Raw genomic sequence first — 21,895 nt, 5'->3', positions numbered from 1 at the left:
TGAAAGTTGTACAGGAATAGATGGTTACTAAACTTACCATGAGGATCATTTCACAATGTATACAAATGTCAAATCATTATGCAGAACACCTGAAACTAACATAATATTGTATGTAACCTATATTTATTTTTTAAAAAGTAAATGAATTGACAGATGGGTAGACGGACAGATGGATGGATAGATATGGATTAAAGCAGAGTGAAACATTAATGGGAGAATATAGGAGGCGGGCATATGAATATTCACGCTACAGTCTTTAACTTCTCTGGTGTTTGAAATTTTTGTAATAATATTTGGGGAAAAGTTTTATAAATACTTCAAAAAAGTTATAATTTTTGGAACTGACTGATGAGTACATGGGGGCTTTTTATACCATTCTCTTTACATCTGCATATATTTGGATATTTCCACAATAAAATTTAAAAACTTTAAAAACAAGTTAACAGGCTAAAAAAAAAGTAAGAATGGGTATATTAATTTCAGACAAAGCAGATTTCAGAGTGAGGTAAGTTATCAGGGATAACAAAGGGCATTACATAATGATAAAGGCATCAGTACTCCAAAGATGACATAACAACCCTTAATGTGTATACACCTAACAACACAGCATCAAAATATGAGGTAAACTCATTATTTAAATTTACAATTCTTTGACCCAAAATGTGGTTGAATACTTATTCATACTGTTTCATTTTTAAATTTTTATTTATGTCTGTATGTCCAATTTTTATTTTTTATTGTGACATATATCAAAAGTATGTGTATGTATAATTTAAATCATCATAATAATACAGTAAACACTAATTTTTTAGCTTATGACAAAATATGAGGTAAAAACTGATAGAACTGCAAAAAGAAATAGATTTGAATCTATTATTATAGTTGGACACTTTAACACCCATCTATCAGAAATGGACAGATCCAACAGCCATAAAATCAGTAAGGACATAGCTGAACTAAACTGAACTACAAATCAACTGAATATAATTGATATTTACAGACTACTTTATCCAACAACAGCATATTACACATTCTTCTCAAGCTCACGTGGAACGTCCGCCAAGATAGACCACATTCTGGATCATAAAACACACCTTAACAAACTTAAAAGAATAGAAATCATACAGTGAACATCTGCTCTCAGATCACAATGGAATTAAACTAGAAATCAATAACAGCAAGATAGCTGGAAAATTACTTAAAATATCTGGAGATTAAACAATACAATTCTAAACACATGGGTCAAAAAAGAAATCTGAAGAGAAATTTTAAAAATATTTTGAAATATTTTTAAAATGAAAATACAACTTATCAAATGAAATACAACTTATCAAAATTTGTAGGATGCATCAAAAACAGTGCTTAAAGAAAAATTAATAGCACTGAATGTTTTAGAGTTGAATTTGAATACAATATTAGAGTTGAAAATTGAATATTAGAGAAGATCTAAAATCAATAATCTAAGCTTCCACCTTAGGAATCTAGAAGAGCAAATTAAACCCAAAGCAAGCAGAAGAAAAGAAATAATAAGAACTAGAGAAAAAAAAAAATCAATGAAATCGAAAATAAGAATTCAATAGAGAAAATCAACAAAACCAAAAGCTGGTTCTTTGAAAAGATAAATAAAATCGATAAGCCTCTAGCCAGGCTAAGAAAACAAGGGAGAAGACACAAATTACCAAAATCAGAAATGAAACAGGTGACAACAGTACAGATCACACAGACATTAGAATAAAGAAATACTATGAACAGCTTTATGCCTGCAAATTTGATAACCTAGATGAAATGGACCAATTCCTGGAAAGACATAATCTCCCAAAACTCACACAAGAAGAAATAACCTAAATAGGCTTATTATTAAAGAAATTAAATCAATAATTAATAATCTTCCCAAACAGAAAGCACCAGGCCCAGATGGGTTCACTGGTGAATTCTACAGAACACATAAGAACAAAATTATACCAATTTTCTGTAATCTCTTCCAGAATACAGAAGCAGAAAGAATATTTCTTAACTCATTATGTGAGGCCAGCATTACCTTAATAACAAAAATGGACCAAGACCTTGTAAGAAAATTACAAACCAATTTCTCTCATTAATACAGATTTAAAAATCCTCAACAAAATACTAGCAAATGGAATCCAACAATGTAAACAGAATTATACATCATAACCAAATGGGATTTATTCCAGGTATGCAAGGCTGGTTTGTCATTTGAAAATTATTAACATAATCCATCATATCAACATGCTAAAGAAAAAAAAACACTTGATCATATCAATAGATGCAGAAAAAAGCATTTGACAAAATCCAACACCCATTCCCAATAAAAACTCTCAGGAAACTAGGAATAGAAGGGAACTTCCTTAATGTGATAAACAACATCTGCAAAAAACCTACAGCTAACACAAAACTTAATGATAAGAAACTCAAAGCTTTCCTGGTAAGATCAGGAACAATGCAAGGATGCCCCTCTCACTACTGCTTTTCAACATTACACTGGAAATCCCAGCTATTGTGATAAGACAGCAAAAAGGAAAAAAAAGGTATACAGATTGGGAAGGAAGAAATAAAACGGTCTTTGTTCACAGATGACAAGATCGTCTATGTAGAAAATCCTAAAGAATCAACAAAAAACTCCTGGAACTAATAAGCAGTGATAATAAGGTTTCAGGATACAAGGTTAATAAACAAAAGTCAGTCACTTTCCTACATACCAGTAATGAACAAGTGGAATTTGAAATTAAAAATACATTACCATTGGGCTTCCCTGGTGACGCAGTGGTTGAGAATCTGCCTGCCAATGCAGGGGACACGGGTTTGAGCCCTGGTCTGGGAAGATCCCACATGCCGTGGAGCAACTGGGCCCGTGAGCCACAATTACTGAGCCTGCGCGTCTGGAGCCTGTGCTCCGCAACGAGAGAGGCACAATAGTGAGAGGCCCGCGTACCGTGATGAAGAGTGGCCCCCGCCTGCCACAACTAGAGAAAGCCCTCGCGCAGAAATGAAGACCCAACACAGCAATCAATCAATCAATCAATCAATCAATAAATACATTACCATTTACAATAGCACCTCCCCAAATGAAATACTTAGGTATAAATCTAACAAAATATGTACAAGATCTATATGAGGAAAACTACAAAATTCTGATGAAAAAAATGTCAAAAAAGTACTAGAGAGATATTACATATTCATAGATAGGAAGAGTCAATATCACCAAGATACCAGTTCCTCCCACCTTGATTTACAGATTCAATGCAATCCCAATCAAAATCCCAGCAACTTATTTTGTAGATATCAACAAACTGATTCTAAAGTTTATATGGAGAGGCAAAAGACCCAGAATGGCCAATACAATATTGAAATAAAAGAACAAAGCTGAAGAACTGACACCATCTGACTTCAAGAATTATTACGAAGTTACAGTAATCAAGACACTGTGGTATTGGGGAAAGAACAAATAGATTAATGGAACAGAATAGAGAGCCTAGAAACGGACCCACATAAATACAACCAAATGATCTTTGACAAAGGAGTAAAGGCAATAAAATGTAGCAAAGTTAGTCTTCAAGAAATGATGCTGGAACAACTGGATATCTACATGTAAAAAAAAAAAAAAAAAATCAATCTACACACAGACCTTACACCCTTAACAAAAATTAACTCAAAATGGATCACAGACCTAAATGAAAAACAGAAAACTATGAGACTCCTAGAAGATAACACAGGAGAAAACCTAGATGACCTTGTGCATGGCAATGAATTGTTGGGTACAACACCAAAAGCATGATCCATGAAAGAAATAATTAGTAAGCTAGACTTCATTAAAATGAAAAATTTCTGGTCTGCTAAAGACAATGTCATTAGAATGAGATGACCAGACTAGGAGAAAATATTGGTAAAAGACACATCTGATAAAGGACTGCTATCCAAAATTATAAAAGAAACTCTTAAAACTCCACAATAAGAAAAAACCCTCAACAATAAGAAAATGAACAACCAAATTAAAAAACAGGTGAGAAACCTTACTAGACACCTCACCAAAGAAGATACAGAGATGGCAAGCAAGCATAAGATGTTCAACATCATCTGTCATTAAGGGAGTGCAAGTTAATATGACAAGATATCACTACACACCTGTAAGAATGACTCCCACACCAAAAAAAAAGAGAGAGAGAGAGAGAGACAATATCACATGCTGGGGAGGATGAGGTAGAGCAACCGGAATCCTCATTCCTTGCTGGTAGAAATGCTACCTTGGAAGACAGTTTGGCAGTTGCATACAAACTAAACATACTCATACCATATGATCCAGTAATCACCCTTGGTATTTACCCAAATGAACTGAAAACTTATGTCCACACAAAAACTTACATACAGATGTTTATATATAGCAGCTTTATTCGTAATTGCCAAAACTTGGAAGTGGCTAAGATGCCCTTTGGTAGGTGAGTGGATAAACTGTGGTACATCCAGACAAAGGAATTATTATTCAGTGCTAAAAAGAAACGAGCTATCAAGCTATGAAAAGACATGGAGGAAACTTAAATGTATATTACTAAGTGAAAGAAGCCAATCTAAAAAGGCCACATACTGTATGATTCCAACTGTATAACATCTGGAAAAGGCAAAACTATGGAGACAGCAAAAAGATTAGTAGTTGCCAGTGGTTAGGAAGGAGGGAGGGAGGGATGAATAGGCAGAGCACAGAGAATTTTTAGGGCAGTGAAACTATTCTGTAACATACTGCAATGGTAATACACATCATTATCTATCTGTCAAAATCCACAGAATGTACAATACCAAGAGTGAAATCTAAAGTAAACTATGAGGACTTCCCTGGTGGTCCAGTGGGTAAGACTCTGCACTCCCAATGCAGAGGGCCTGGGTTAGATCCCTGGTCGGGGAACTAGATCCCACATGCATGCTGCAACTAAGAGTCCACATGCTACAACTAAGAAGTCCACATGCCGCAACCAAGAGTCCGAATGCTGCAATGGAGATCCTGCGCGCCGCAACAAAGACCCCCCTGGCGCTACATGCATGCATGCATGAATGAATATATTTTTAAAAAGAGCAGTGGCTGAAACCAGCAATGATCATTTTATTTATAAATAAATAAATAAATAACTATGGATTTTGGGTGACAATGATGTGTCAGTGTAGGTTTATCAGCTGTAACAAATGCATCACTCTGGTATTGGATGTTGATAGTTGGTCGGGGGTCATGCACGTTGGGAACAGGGAGTATACTGGAATTCTCTGTACTTTCCACTCAATTTGGAGGTGAACCTAAAGCTGCTCCAAAAATAAAGTTTATGAGGATATGGGGAGGGGGTGGGGTGAGATGTGACAGGGTAAGAGAGTGTCATGGACATATATACACTACCAAATGTAAAATAGATAACTAGTGGGAAGCAGCCGCATAGCACAGGGAGATCAGCTCGGTGCTTTGTGACCACCTAGAGGGGTGGGATGGGGAGGGTGGGAGGGAGGGAGATGCAAGAGGGAAGAGAAATGGGAACATATTGTATATGTATAACTGATTCACTTTGTTATAAAGCAGAAGCTAACACACCATTGTAAGGCAATTATACTTCAATAAAGATGTTTAAAAAAAAATTAATAAATAAAGTTTATTAGTTAAATAAAATACATATGAAAGAAAAAATACTAATTTTCTAACTTTTCAAGTATTAATAGCTATTGCCTTTAGAAGCCTGGAGAAAAAAGGGTGGTAACAATTTTTACAAAGAAGAAAACCATATATTCACAATTTTTGAAGTTAAAAAAGGCTCCCTTAAAACTGCTTAAGTGAATTAATCCCTGCCATGTTTTGTCAGTGGGCACTTATGACTCTAATGGGAATGGTGACCATGTAAACTTCTAGAAAGTGTGTAATTTCAGTGGCAGGTATCTCCTGAACATGACCTCTCTATATATTTAAAAGGTTAATAGGGACTTTCTTGGTGGTCCAGTGGCTAAGACTGTGCTCCCAATGCAGGGGGCCTGGGTTCAATCCCTGGGTCAGGGAACTAGATTCCACATGCCGCAGCTAAGACCCAGCACAGCCAAATAAATAAATAAATATTTTTTAAAAATAATAAAGGTTAACAGACCTGCTTGGAGAGGCCTAGTAGTAATTACAAATGGTAAGTCAGGCCAAAACACTGGCCACCAATGGCCTGCCTCTGAACCATAGCCCTTGGGTTACCATATCCCTAGGTTCAGCCCTCTGTGACCTGGAATTCAGCTCTGGCTTCTTCCTGTGATACAGTCTGACCCCACGTGGGCTCAGCCCATAGCCAAGTACCTTTTTGCCCTACCACCTTCTGCCCAGTAACCATGTGGCTCTGGATCAGTGGATATTCCAAATCTCAACAGCCCTAGGTCCCTCAATGTTACAATCAGCTCCTGAAGATTTTGATGCCCTGAATTTTTAAATGATGTTGAAGTCACCATAACACAACTCTGAACTGAATCTCTTTTTAAAGTTAAAATGCTCAAGAATGATTTGATACTTTAAAGGGAAAAAAGTCTGTCCTAAGGGGTATAATCACCACCACCATTCTCTGAACACTGGCAATGCCCTTGAGAGGCACTGGAAGTGCGTTAGTGAAGATAGCAAATAGGTAATACAAAGAGACAGCTTTGGAGCCACACCAAAACAAAAACAAAAACAAAATCCATACACACCAAAAACAAAACAAAACAAAACCCCACAAAAAACCTGAGTTAGATTACTGGCTCTGTCTTAGGAATCTTGAAGAAGCTACTTAACCTCTCTGTACCTCAGTTTTCCTCATTTGTATAAAGGAGGAAATGACAATGCCAACTTAGTAAGGATGTTATAAGAATTCAAAGTAACAGTTTTGCAAAGTCCCATCTTTACCCTTGATGTGATACATGGGAAGACAAAATGGGGGAGAAAAAGTAGACCTTATCATATATCTAAAGAAATTATCCAAAATCCCTGCTTTAATTATATAATCAAATGACTAACACTGGACCAGTCTCTTCACAAAAAAATGAGCATTTTCTTGGCAGCCACAGGAGTAATGTTTTATGACCCATGCCTACGACCCAATCCTACCCAGGAGATTTTACCCTTTTCCCTAGCAGACACTGGGGCACCTGACTATTTTTGCCTACCCAAGAAACAAGGAGGTCCAGAAGCTTTGGAGAGCCAACCCAGTTCAAGCCCAAAAGAGAAATAAACCTATGTCCAAGTCATGTCCAAGTCATGGCAGAAGAAAAAAAGGAAAAACAAAAACAAAAACAAAACCCAGCGGGTTAATAAAGGAAACTAGCAGAAGATTAAACTCCTGTTTTTCACTGAAAAGCAACTGCATAAAGACTAAAAACATGAATCTATACTGATTTAAAAAGTGTTGGAGGTGGGACTTCCCTTGTGGTGCAGTGGCTGAGAATCCGCCTGCCAATGCAGGAGACACGGGTTCGATCCCTGGGCTGGGAAGATCCCACATGCCGCAGAGCAACTAAGCCCATGTGCCACGGCTACTGAGCCTGCGCTCTAGAGCCCGTGAGCCACAACTACTGAGCCCGCGTGCTGCAACTACTGAGCCCAAGTGCTGCAATTACTGAAGCCCGCATGCCTAGAGCCCGTGCTCTGCAACAAGAGAAGCCACCGCAATGAGAAGCCTGCGCACTGCCACGAAGAGGAGCCCCCACTCACCGCAACTAGAGAAAGCCCACGCACAGCAACGAAGACCCAACGCGGCCAAAGAAACCCAAAAAAAAGTGTTGGAGGTATCCTACACAAACCCCACACTACACAGGAATAAGAAAGCATCTCTATTTCCACAGTGTTGGGTTTTCAAAGGCTTCCATCCTATGACATAACCCTTTATTCTTTGTTTTTTTTTTTGTTTTTTTTTTAAATTTATTTATTTATTTATGGCTGTGTTGGGTCTTCGTCTCTGTGCGAGGGCTTTCTCTAGTTGTGGCAAGCGGGGGCCACTCTTCATCGCAGTGCACAGGCCTCTCACTATCGCGGCCTCTCTTGTCGCGGAGCACAGGCTCCAGACGCGCAGGCTCAGTAATTGTGGCTCACGGGCCCAGTTGCTCCGCGGCATGTGGGATCTTCCCAGACCAGGGCTCGAACCCGTGTGCCCTGCATTGGCGGGCAGATTCTCAACCACTGCGCCACCAGGGAAGCCCCTAACCCTTTATTCTTAAAGCCTAGGAATGTCCCCTTCTACACAGTCTCATCAACTTAGAGCTCCAATTCGGCTCTGAGGTGAAGGTACAATTTTTTTTTTTTAATTTATTTATTTTTGGCTGTGTTGGGTCTTCGTTTCTGTGCGAGGGCTTTCTCTAGTTGCGGCAAGCGGGGGCCACTCTTCACTGCGGTGCACGGGCCTCTCACTGTCGCGGCCTCTCGTGTTGCGGAGCACAGGCTCGAGACGCGCAGGCTCAGTAGTTGTGGCTCACGGGACTAGTTGCTCCGCGGCATGTGGGATCTTCCCAGACCAGGGCTCGAACCCGTGTCCCCTGCATTAGCAGGCAGATTCTCAACCACTGCACCACCAGGGAAGCCCAAAGGTACGATTTTTAAAGGTAGGTATAGTGTAGCTTCTGTCCCAACCTCAGCCACTACCTGACTTTGTGATTGTTTAAGAATCATTTCTAGGGCTTCCCTGGTGGTGCAGTGGTTGAGAATCTGCCTGCTAATGCAGGGGACACGGGTTCAAGCCCTGGTCTGGGAAGATCCCACATGCCGCGGAGCAACTAGGCAGGCCCGTGAGCCACAACTACTGAGCCTGCGCATCTGGAGCCTGTGCTCCGCAACAAGAGAGGCCACGATAGTGAGAGGCCCGCGCACCGCGATGAAGAGTGGCCCCCGCTTGCCACAACTAGAGAAAGCCCTCGCACAGAAACGAAGACCCAACACAGCCAAAAATAAATAAATAAAATTTTTTTAAAAAAGAATCATTTCTTCTCTCTGAGCCTCAATGTTTCTTTTCTGTAAAATAAGGATAATACACAAAATAGTTTTTTGGGGCACTGTAACTGTTCTGTGTCCTGATTGTTCTGTATCCTAATTTTAAGAAATAAAAATAATAAATGAAAACAATAGGGATAATAACTTTCCCCTCACAGAATTGTCGTGAGAATTAAACTAAAACCTATGTCAAAAGGGCCTAGAGGGCTTCCCTGGTGGTGCAGTGTTTAAGAGTCTGCCTGCCAATGCAGGGCACACGGGTTTGAGCCCTGGTCCAGGAAGATCCCACATGTCGCAGAGCAACTAAGCCCATGCACCACAACTACTGAGCCTGCGCTCTAGAGCCCGAGCACCACAACTACTGAAGCCCATGCGCCACAACTACTGAGTCTGTGCTCTAGAGCCCGAGCACCGTAACTACTGAAGCCCATGTGCCACAACTACTTAAGCCCACGCGCCTAGAGCCCATGCTCCGCAACAAGAGAAGCCACCGCAATGAGAGGTCCGTGCACTGCAACGAACAGTGGCCCCTGCTGCTGCAAGTGAAGAAAAGCCTGCATGCAGCAACAAAGACCCAACACAGCCAAAAAATAAATTAAATTAAATTAGATTAAAGCGGGGGGGGGGGGGGGGGCGGGTAGAGCAGCAGTCCCCAACCTTTTTGGCACCAGGGACCGGTTTCCTGGAAGACAATTTTTCCACGGACCGGGGCGGGGGTGGGGGGGTGGAAATGGTTCAGGCGGTAATGCGACCGATGGGGAGTGATGGGCAGCGGCAGATGAAGCTTTGCTTGCTCGCCCGCCACTCACCTCCTGCTGTGCAGCCTGGTTCCTAACAGGCCGTGGACCGAGGGTTACGGACCCCTGGCCTAGAGTACAGCGCGTGGCTGGCTCATAGTAAACAACAGGCATTAATTCCCTACCCTTCCCCTTTGATATAGCCTTATCCTCCAGCGGGAGAGGAGGACATGATTTCTCCCTTCAGCAAAATTAACTCAACCAGTACCGTAACCAGGTCAGAAAACAGCAGGGCTGGACTCAGACACTAGATATATTTCCTGTCTTGTGTCTGAGCACTGACTCCAACTTACACTGCAACAGCTCGCTTTTGAGAGGCCACATTCTCACTCTCATAAGCTAGGTATCACACAGCTATTATTTTAAGAAGCCAAGATTAGCTCAGGGGTAGGCTGAGTAATGAGACACAAGTGCTTTGGGAAATCTGCTGGTTCCCAGTACAACTAATGAGTAATAACAACTGCATTCTGTCCAAGATATGGAAGACAACGCCAAGTGGCCAACAGGTCTTTGAAAAAGGCAGAGGACGTGATCAGAGGAAGAATATTTCTGTCCCATCCTACAGCATCTGCTTTGAAAATTTACATTTTATATAATCATTATTAAAGGTCATTTGTGGTGTTTCATTTTTGTTCAGTTTCACTGAAGATTATAATCACTAGAAAAACTATACAATGTGGTAACAAGGAAGGGCTTTGGAATCATTAGCAATAGTTTAAGTCCCAGCTCTGCTACTTCCTTGCTATGTGACAAATGACAAGTCATAACCTCTCCGAGCCTCAGATTTCTCCCCTACAATGTTTTTTCAAAGTTCAGATTGTCCCTTCAGTGGGTTTTAAAATCAATTTAGTGGCTTGTAAATAATATTTTTTAAGTAAAAAAAAAAAAATCAGATGACTACATGTTATAAGGACAAGTACTATACCATGAAAGTATGGTTTCAGATATAGATATTGATACATAGATATATATACAAATACATGTATAATGGATTACAATATAAAATATCTTTCTTACAGAGGATAATGGTCAAAACAATTTGAACGCAAATGACTTATAAAATGAAACTATCAAGTGTGTAATGTTATGTTCGTTATTTTTCACAGTATTTTAAAAAATCAAATAATATGGGATAAATGTTAGCAATTAACCCTACTAGAGTCAGAATATCTGAATACAACCTTATTTAAGAATACTGGGAAGGGGGGACTTTCCTTGTGGTCCAGTGGTAAAGAATCCGCCTTACAATGCAGGGGGCGTGGGTTCGATCCCTGGTCAGGGAACTAAGATCCCACATGCCGCGGGGCAACTAAGCCTGCAGGCTGCAACTACTGAGCTCGTGCGCCTCAACTAGAGAGCCTGCATGCTGCAAACTACAGAGCCCACGCACCCTGGGGCCTGCGCGCCACAACTAGAGAAGAGAAAACCTGCACACCACAACTAGAGAGAAGCCCGCGTACCACAAAGAAGAGCCTGCACACTGCAACGGAAGATCTCGCATGCCTCAACGAAGATCCCACATGCCGCAACTAAGACCTGATGCAGCCATACATACATACATAAATAATCTTTAAAAAAAAAAAAAAAAGAATACTGGCAAACGGACTTCCCTGGTAGTCCAGTGGTAAAGAATCCGCCTTCCAACGCAGGGGACGCGGGTTCGATCCCTGGTTGAGGAACTAAGATCCCACATGCCACGGGGCAGCTAAGCCTGCGTGCCACAACTACTGAGCCAGCGCGCCTCAACTAGAAAGAGAAAATAGAAGGAAGCCCGCACGCCACAGTGAAGAGTCCACGCACCTCAACAAATATCCTGCATGCCGCAACTAAGACCCGACACAGCCAAAAAATAAAAAGAATACTAGGAAAGTTCCTCTTTACTTGTCAATTTCAGATTCCCATCAGTATGCCCTTAAGTATATCATATAAATGAAACAGCCATCATCAACTGCCAAGAACACGTCCTTCAAAGTTACTGACACAGAAAGATCAGGTCTAATTAAGAACTGAATTTTAGCCTAAATTAATACAGAAAACCAGCATACAAAACCCTATCCACACAACAGTGATGTTGTGAAAACAACAAGAGACTCCTGTTGAATGAGCCCTCTTTGATGTGGAAAGAGCAATGAAACCAATGGTTGTGCCAGCATTCTTGTAAAAGAAGTATCATTCTGCTAGGACACCTAGAGCTGGCCACTAACATGTGAAAGCCTTGGCAAAGTCTCCAGCTTGGGAAGGACTCCAGTTAAAGGTAGTGTCAGGGGAATTCACTGGCAGTCCAGTGGTTAGGACTCTGTGCTTCCACTGTAGGGGGCACGGGAACTAAGATCCCGCATGCCTCCCAGAGCAGCCCAAAATAAATAAATAAATTTAATTTAATTTAATTTAAAAAAAAAAAGGTAGTGTCAGGAGGACTCTTCTGCTTAAAACCTTCCAATCTCCTACCTTTGGGGAAAAATCCAAATTTCTTATCACAGCTCACAAGGCCCTACATGATAGGATCCCATCCTACCTCTCCAACATTATCTCCTACCTGCATTCACTCCACTTTAGCCATGCTACTCTTTCTGCTCCTCAAACACACCAAACTCAATCCTATCTTAGAACTGATATCTCGTTCTCGTTGCTCAGATCACACTTCTTTTAGCTCTTTATCCTCTAGGATTCTTCTTGTCATCGTTTGGCTCTCAGCTTGTATATTTTACTTCCTCAGAGAAGCATTCCTGGGTATTTCCTCATTTAAGGAGTCCCTCATCCAAATCTACCCCCAAGGCATTGTCCATCATCACATTACCCTATTTTATTTTCCTCATAGCATGGTTTCCTGTTTTACTTTATATTACTTTGTAAACTTATTTTTCTGTCTCCTCACTAGCATGCAAGATCCATAAGAATCTGTTCTGGTTTATTCTTGACTCACCATAGCACCTAGAACAGTATCATTCATATATGTAGGAGGAACATCGATGCATTCGTTCTAGTGCATTCATTTAACTGCACTTTCAAAATAACCTAAGAAAGAGAATTTATATACATACACAGGAATATCTGTGAACTGAGTTCAACAAGGGGTTGTTCAGCTAAAGATCTATAACGTGCAAAGCTTTCCTCTGAGTATCCACTCATGAACCATCTCTATCACAGGGCTATAGCTCCTGATGCCTAATGAAAGAATCTCTGATTTGGAATCAATGCTTAGCCTTAATCTCCTGCTTCCAAACCCACTGATCATCACCTCACTATGGAGTTTGCATAATGGCTCTGGAGCCAAAAGAGACAAGGGTTCAAATCTCAGTTGTATCTTTTACATGCTGTGAGGTCCTGAACAAGTTATCTATTAAATGAATATAACAATACTTATCTCAGAGTTGTTTTGAAAGTTAAACAATGTATATAAAACATCTGTCACAGTGTCTTGCCTATAATAAAAATCCAATAAAATTAGCTATTATTCTATTATTATTCATTAATTCACTTTTTTTTCCAACTAATTTTTATTGATGTCTACTTCCTAAACAAGAGGTACAGGCACAATTCAAAAGGAATTTACTACAGTCCTTGCCCAGGAAGAGCTCACAGTGTAATAGGAAAAGATAAACCCATAAAAAATAAATAGAGAAGAATTATGTTTTAAGTCTCATCCAAGACGGCTGAAAAGAATCTGCCCTTCTCTAGCAAATCTGATATTAGGGCCTAGTTAGTCTCTAAAGTTAAAAGGCATACCAAAACCCTTCCAACTGATAAAATGGAATAGCTTTTAAGATGGGTCAGAACAGCTCTGTAAAGATGCCCTCACAAGATTACAAGAAGAATGGTCAAGAATGATTGTCTTAATAGCCAAAAGGTGTGAGCAACTAAGTGTCCATCGACAGATGAAAGGATAAACAAAATGTGGTCTATATGTACAAAGGAACGGAATATTATTCAATCTTAAAAAGGAAGGAAATTCTGACACATGCTACAACATGAATGACCCTAGAGGACATTAAGCTAAGTGAAGTAACCCAGTCACAAAAAGACAAGTACTGTATGATTCTACTTCTATGAGGTATCTTGAATAGTCAAATTCATAGAGACAGAAAGAATGGTGGTTGCCAGGGGCTGGGGGAGGAAGGAATAAGAAGTTAATGTTAGGTACAGAGTTTCAGTTTGGGGAAATAAAAATATTCTGGAGATAGGTAGTGGGGATGATTATACAACAATGTGAATGTACCTAATGCTACAGACTACAGACGTTAAAATGGTAAATTTTACTTTACGTATATTTTACCACAATTTAAAGAAAAAAAGGAATGATTGTTCTGTAGTTTACAGAAAAGAGAGGGTGTGCATCCCTTCTTTTCTGACTTTGATCATTGTTATATCCCATAGCATATCAACCCAGCTTCTCCAGGTTAAGACAAGAGAAAAATTCCTGGGCAGTCCCCATATGCAGGATGCTGTGTAACATCTAAGAAATTACAAATACTTAAACATCCAAACCCAGAATTTACAGCAAAATAGACAGGCGCTATACACTGACCATGGATTTATTTCCACAAGTGTAAGAGAGGCAGAAAATGAACCAAAGTATTTATATGTCTAAACACCACTTTAGGATTATATAAGCTAATTCCTTTATTGCTTCAAATTTTTAAAAAACAGTGTTAATTTGCGTTAAACAAAGCAACTTTCATATACTAAACAAAAATGTCACAACCGACAGTCCAAATAATGGCCTCATTTCCTAGTGGCCCAGAAAGACAGGAAATAATCCCAAGGACCCTAGTTCAGACAGACTAGAGAGAGTAGACTGTGGCTATCTTGCATAAAGGCTATGTCACAGTTCAATGGGATCCTATACTTTGGTAGCTTCCCCCCAGCAGTCCCCTATGTGACTAAGGACTAGGATAAGAGTGACAGCTTCACAAAGGCGATAAGAGATAAAGCTTCTTCCTAGCACATTCAAAGACTCCAGAATCCAAAACTTAACTTCTCTGCTGTCCATCCGTCCAATTTTCATTAAGAGCAATTTGTAGCATCTAGGAAGCTTCAAAGTCAAATGCTACCTTTATTTTTACCTTATCAAACCCACAAAATCACGGCCAGGGTGTGGTCTGGACATGGGCCTTGGTTAAGATCACAAAAATTCTCAAATCAAATAATTGGGTTAAGTTAGAGCAAAGTTCATCAACAATAAGATGACAGAATTCAGGCAAAGTCAGCTTCCTTCTTGCATTTCAGGAAGGCTAGCATTGCTCCTAATACTAGTACATAGGTGTAAGTAACCTCTGAGTGGGTAATGCCACCAAACAAAAGCAACACCTTCAAAGTCTCTCTCAGTGACTAGAGGCAGCCAGACACTCAAACTGCCAGTCCTGAATTACGGCCTCTGAATGGTGAGGGCTTCACATTTCACTGATCAGGGCACAGCCCAATCAGAAGACAAACCCCTGCACTGCCAGGGACCAGCAAATCCGCTTTCTTCCAGTGTGCACATGACTGAATGTGCTTCTGTCCATCATCTGGGTCATATATAGTTCAATGCGAGCTGAGCAGACAGGGCTGCAAGGAAATCTGGCGCGGTTCAATACCTCATCTAGTCTGGGTTCCAGTATCTAATTTTTTTTTACTGACAAACTCATTTCTCTACCGGGACAGGATGCTGTGCTGGCTGGGAGTTCCATTTCTACAGCAAGAATCCTATCTGGAAACAGAGAAGTTGTCCTCTAAGCCACAGCAGCTCGAACTTTTTTGATTGTTGTTGCTGCTTTCTCCCATCACCCCCACCCCCTTTTGACAAAGATCCAACTGTAAAAAGTCTTACGTAACAGTTCAGGACTACTTCGGTTCTTTTACTGGGTAAGCACTTTCAATTTTTTTTTTTTTTTTTTTTAACTAAAAACCATTTTAACATTGAATCTGTTGAGAGGCTTGACTAAAATCTTTTAAGTAATTTGTGTGGTGAAATACTGTCAGTGGATTTTTTAGTCTCATTTCTGCACGTGCTCCTTTGTTCTCAGAACAGAAGCTTTTTATACACACCCCATAACGCAGCTGAAGAGAGTTATGAAGTCAGTTATTATAAGGAACACAAAGGTTGCTTTGCATTCTTTGCCTTTAGATAATTAATTTTGTATTTGTTTTCTTAAAACGAAGTATTAAAGAAGAGAGAAAGTGAATAAACAAAAGAATAAACTGTTGGAGAATCTAGCGAAGTTTGAAGTTTTTACCACCTTTTTTCTATCTGTAGTTTTGTGTGGCCAAACACTTGTGCTGCCTGGGGCGGTGGGGGTAGAGGCAAGCGTAGACAGAGAGGAACTAAGCCAGACATGGACAAAGGCATGAGCCAAAACCAGACAGTCCTGGCCGTTCGATAGGCCAGCAGTGGGTGAGACAGGTCAGCCAGCTGCAGGGGCGGGAGAGGGGGGAAAGGGGCATGGATGTGTGAGGTGCTCATGCGTGCGATCGTGACTAGATTCTGAAACTGCCAGCCATTTTCCCAGCTATGCTTTGTGCAATCTAAAGGAATGCATCTCCTCTGAAGCAGTCTTGCCAGAGCCCAGTGATAGCGAGGAGTGTGATAAATACCACAACATATGTAATCAGAAAATACTGGGATCTGGGGTGGGCAAAAGGGAATGCAGAGGGTGTGGAAATTTTTTAGTGATCTGGAATGTGTTGAGTGACAGGAAGTGCCCCAAGCTCTCCCCCCCCTCAACTCTTCTCAGTCGCGCCTGCTTTTGTCTAACTCTTGTAATCTACACACTACTGCTTACAAAGCTGTCTGAGTTTAAGACAAAAAGAAACATAAAAGGCTCTCCCCTTCCACAGTACCTGCAATATGGAAGGAATGTAAAAAGCATGGCCCTTTAAGCCTGTGGACATTTTTTCAGGTATACAGGAGAAAGATAATATAACAATTTTCTAAGGATAATGAGAATTATGAATTATAGTCAAGCTTCCAAATCTAATTTTTAAAATCCTGATTCTGCTATACTTACAAATGCTTAAGTTGGTTCCTAATTTGAAGGAGGCTTGTTTGTTTGGTTAATACATCGCATTTTAAGTTGTTTCTATTTTCTCTGTATAAATTTGTGCTTTGGGAGGAAAAAAATGCAAATAAGTAGGATGCTCTGAAAAAAAGGAGATTTTTCCCTTCAATGGTTGGAAAGCATTTTAAAGGGTTGGTTTCTTGGAAAAAGCAGCTCCCTCTCTCTCATTTTTGCATGTATGCTATAAAGATAACTTTATGCCATTATAAATGTAAGGTAGAAAACTTTTGACAGAAAAAAATAGTGTTCTAAGCGAAAAACAACTTAGCATTTTCCCAAACTTCCATATTATCAACAGAAACACTAAAACTTAAGAGAAAAGTAGCCAAATAGCTGAATGGCTAAGTCTACTTTTGGAAGATGAAATGGAAAATTAAGTGTGAATAAAATGATACTTGGGAATGTTTCTACCTCCTACTACAAAAGATGTTAGTGGTCAGCCCAGGAGTTAATCTTTCCTAGTGTGGCTCTGAGCCTTCATGCCGAGCAGACGTTATTCACATGACGATTCGAAAAGTCCATTCATATATCTCACTACCTGGATTTGAATAGAAACCAGACAGCAATTCTTTAGTTCCAGCCACCATTCGCCCCACTGGACAATAGCGATTTGTTAGCACAGAGTCACAGGCTGTGGGACACAAAGCTTGGAGCTGCAGAAAGATGGGGGATTCAGAGAACAGGAAATTACAGGCCCGATGCACTCCTGGCAGCTCTAAGAATACAAAAAAAAAAAAAAAAAAGGCAACACAGTGATGCCATGTTTAAGAGCTACTTCTAGCATTTTTAACCACCTCCAATGTCATAAAAGCTCTATTGTTGGAGTATATAAAGTCACGAGTTCCATGTGCTCTCTTTTCTCACTACAGCGAACTTCATTCAATGCCTTGGCATAGTCAGAAAAATCAAAAGCACCCAGAGTCGATTAGTGGTGAGCTCTGATAGAAAGGAGAGGAGCATTTTACAACTAAAATGACAGAGAAAAATATGCTACTTAATAACATATAATAAAATTAATATATTTTATAATAAAATTAATATATTTTACAAATTATTTCATAAGGCCAGACAATCAAAACGAAATCAAATCTATCAAGACTCCAGGGAAATGAATTTTTCTTCAAAATATCATATGAAATCTACTATTTAATTCCATCAAAAGTTTCTTCAGAAGACACATATCAATTTAAAAATGAATCTTACACAGAACATTTCTGAGTTCTGGGTTGTACTTTCCAAAACAAAGAACTAAAATCAAAGCCCTAAGGATTTATTTTGAAATATTAGAAAGGAAAACTAAATTTTCTTTTGTTGGTTATCAAATTATTATAGCTCCCTGGCTAAATTTAGAAACTGTCTCTACTTCCCTCTCTTCAGAAATAAAAAATGAAATTAATGGACATTCTAGGTGAGGGGAGAGGGATAATTCTCCAGTCTCAATAAGCAGTGGAAAACAGTACATGGGTTCCTGTCCAGGCCCTCAAGCCTCAACCTGAGCATCAAGGGGCCAGAATGGTGTCCATTTCAACAGGAGTAGCCCCTGCACAAGAAAGCTGTAAATGGTTTTGTTCTTCTATGATCCATTAGCAAACACAAGTCCCAAATGATATCATACCTGAAATACTCATCAAATGAGATCATGAATAATCAAAAAGTGCTTTGGAAATATGAACTGTTCTACTCTATTTGGTCCTATGGCTTTAGGATAAACACATGCCAAATTTTATGTTGCTGGAAAACCAATCAGCAACTTTTAAACTACTAATTATTGGATTTCCTCAAATTCTATTACTCATCAAACACAAGAATCAATTACTACCTCAAACTGTGCTATAATCACATGTGGCTATTTTTATTTGAATTTAAATTAGTCAAAATTAAATAAAATTTAGAATTTGGTTCCACAGTTGCACTAGCTACATTTCAAGCACTCAACAGCCCCATGTAACTAGTGGTTATTATACTGGACAATGCAGAAACTGGACATTTCCAACTGCAGGAAGTTCTATTGGACAGTACTGATCAAGAGCATATTTATATCCAGAACACCTGTTTTCAACTGCACATCCAGCTAGACATGAAAGAAAGTGATCTCTAAGCAAAAAATACAATGACAAGACAAGGTAGCTAGCACTACGATACTTGAGAGATGTCTAAAAAGGCATTTTGAAAACAAAGGTTTCATTTTTTTCCTTGGTCTGTAATAAAGGTTATGAAGAATATTAAGACGGTAACGGCAGACAGGTAGCAGTGGCCAGAGTAATTAAAATGTTCCAGAATGGTATTCAGTGTTATGACTACATGTCAACCTCCAAATCTACCATCAAATAATCAGACATGATAAACATGAATATGAGGTCCTTCAATTTGGATGCATTCTCAACCCATCCTATGCCTGCTAGGCGCAAGAAACTGGGTCTTAGGGTCAAGTGGACATGGGTTGGAATCCTGGCTCTGCCACTTATTTACTATGTGATCCTGAATAAGTCACTTCCTCTCTTTGTCTCAGACTTCTCATGTATAAACCACAAATATTAATGCCTTCCTGACAGTCGTTTTAAGGTTCAAGGATCATATATATAAAAGATCTTGAACTGCTCCTGGCACATTGGAAAACACCTTGGAAATGTCAATTCTGTGAAAACACAGTAAGGGCTTGAGGTTCAATTCATTGTCTGAGACTCTTCCCAAACACAGAGAATGGAAATAGAAGGGTTCCAGGCTGATTTACAGCACAGGCCATTCTCTGTTTAAATTTTAATTAAAACAAACATGAAGATGAAAGCTGTCAACACTGCACAAAGAATCTCACAAAGTCTTAGAAACAGAAATATTAGATGAACTGATTGAATGAATATAGGAAAATTATCATTTGAAAAGTGAGGTGGAACATCAGATTTTAATATCATGAGGTGTATTTAATACTGATACTAATTTAATGCTATTACGTGTATAAGAATCATTTTCTTAAATTAAGAAATAATATTTCCTGGAGACTTTTTTGGAATAAGCTTTCTACTAATTCTTCTTGGTGATTAAAACAGAAACATGAAAATTCTAATATTACCTATGACTAAGAAATTAAAATAGCCTCCTGCAGGTATGGGAAAGAAAATTCATGTCTTTTAAAATCAAAGCCATACACTTGAAACTAACACAACATTGTAAATCAACTATACTCCAATAAAAATTTTTAAAAATAAAATAAAACCAAAGGCATAGAAGGAATTCCTAGGCAAGATCTGTACTACATCTGTACACTCATTTTAAAGTTGAAAGTAATCTAGCAGAAACTAGAAAAAGTAGGTGTTTCTTAATGATGATGCCAAATAACTGAAAAATGTTGAACATGCCACAAAATCTTTTCAGAGTACAAAAGGCAAGAGATTTTCCAAAGCAAACAGCAGAGCAACATATAGGGGAGATAACGTGGTACAGTGTAAAATCTGAAAAGGTAGGTTCATAATCCCAGAAACTGGCTGGATTAGATATGACATGAAATTTTAGCTCTGCCACTATCTACCTAGGCGATATTTAACAAAGTCACTTCCAAGTCTTTGTTACCAGTGGTGGTCCAAAAAACGTATCATACTGGAGGCTAAATGACAGCAATTTCGATTTGCAAGAGGGTATTCAAATACTTATCAAGCACAGTGCTAGACCCAGGTTGAATGATGAACAAAATAGATACAGAAGCTGCCCTCTTGGAGATGATAAGCTATTAACTGAGATAGCCATGGCTAGAGGCCATCTCATTTAAAAAATGGTAGGGATCTGAGTTCAGAAACTTTGAGAATGGACCCAATGATTTGGAGAAACTGCCGTGCCATCCTTCGAAGCTGAACTAACATAGTTCATAAGAATATGAAAGAAGGTACACCCTCAGCTCCGTTTGATTCAAGCAAAGAGAGATGCTAAACTACAAGACCTTAATGGATTTCAAGCCATTATGGAAACAAAATACTGGGTTGGCCAAAAAGTTCCTTCGGTTTTTTAAATAAAAATAAAAGACATTTTTCATTTTCACCAAGAACTTTATTGAACAACGTATTCACCGTTTTGTTCCACTACCTTCTGCCATTTTTCAGGCAACTTTGTAATTCCATCTTCCCAAAACTTTTTAATCTTTTTGAGCAAAGAACTGTTCCAGGTGCCTTTTACAGTCTTCCACGGAATTGAAGTTTTTTCCATTAAGAGAATTTTGTGGGATTTCCCTGGTGGCGCAGTGGTTAAGTCTCCGCACTCCCAATGCAGGGGCCCAGGTTCAATCTCTGGTCAGGGAACTAGATCCCACATGCGTGCCACAACGAAGAGTTCGCATGCCTCAACTAAGGAGCTGGCAAGCCACAACTAATGAGCCCGCCTGCCACAACTAAGACCCGGCGCAACCAAATAAATAAACATTTTTAAAAACAACAAATTTAAAAATTAAGAAAAAGAGAGAATTTTGTAAAGACCAAAATAAATGGAAATCCGAAGGTGCAATGTCTGGTGAATACGGCGGATGAATCAGAACTTCCCAGCCAGCTGTAACAGTTTTTGCCTGGTCATCAAAGAAACATGCGGTCTTGCGTTATCCTGATGGAAGATTATGCGTTTTCTGTTGACTAATTCCAGATGCTCTTCATCGGGTGCTGCTTTCAGTTGGTCTCATTGGGAGCAGTACTTGTTGGAATTCATCGTTTGGTTTTCCAGAAGGAGCTCATAATAGAGGACTCCCTTCCAATCCCACCATATACACAACATCACCTTCTTTGGATGAAGACCAGCCTTTGGTGTGGTTGGTGGTGGTTCATTTCGCTTGCCCCACAATCTCTTCTGTTCCACATTATTGTACACTATTCGCTTTTCATCACCCGTCACAACTGGTTTTAAAAACGGAATGTTTTTCTTATGTTTAAGTAGAGAATTGCATGTGGAAATATGGTCAAAAAGGGTTTTTTTGCTTAACTCATGTGGAACCCAAACATCAAAGCAATTGACATAACCAAGCTGGTGCAAATGGTTTTCAATGCTCGAATTGGATATTTTGAGTGTGTCAGCTATCTCCCGCGTGGTATAACGTTGATTGTTCTCAACTAATGTCTCAATTT

At 39.4% G+C, this 21,895-nt stretch overlaps 1 protein-coding gene and 1 long non-coding RNA gene across 3 annotated transcripts in view; one reads left to right on the top strand and one right to left on the bottom strand.

Moving 5' to 3' along the window:
* Positions 1 to 21,895, bottom strand: part of NR6A1 (nuclear receptor subfamily 6 group A member 1) — a 210,462-nt gene that overhangs the window by 101,224 nt on the left and 87,343 nt on the right. The gene's annotated exons all lie outside the window — the stretch shown is intronic.
* Positions 15,314 to 21,895, top strand: part of LOC137769999 (uncharacterized) — a 38,245-nt gene continuing 31,663 nt past the window's right edge. The window contains exon 1 of the long non-coding RNA XR_011075112.1: positions 15,314 to 15,609. This is a non-coding gene — a long non-coding RNA (uncharacterized lncRNA). The remainder of the gene's footprint in view (positions 15,610 to 21,895) is intronic.

This window comes from Eschrichtius robustus, chromosome 10 (assembly GCF_028021215.1).
Source record: "Eschrichtius robustus isolate mEscRob2 chromosome 10, mEscRob2.pri, whole genome shotgun sequence".
NCBI lineage: Eukaryota > Metazoa > Chordata > Mammalia > Artiodactyla > Eschrichtiidae > Eschrichtius > Eschrichtius robustus.
The sequence above is the reverse complement of the archived record's forward strand: the minus strand, read 5'-3'. Positions and strand labels throughout refer to the sequence as shown.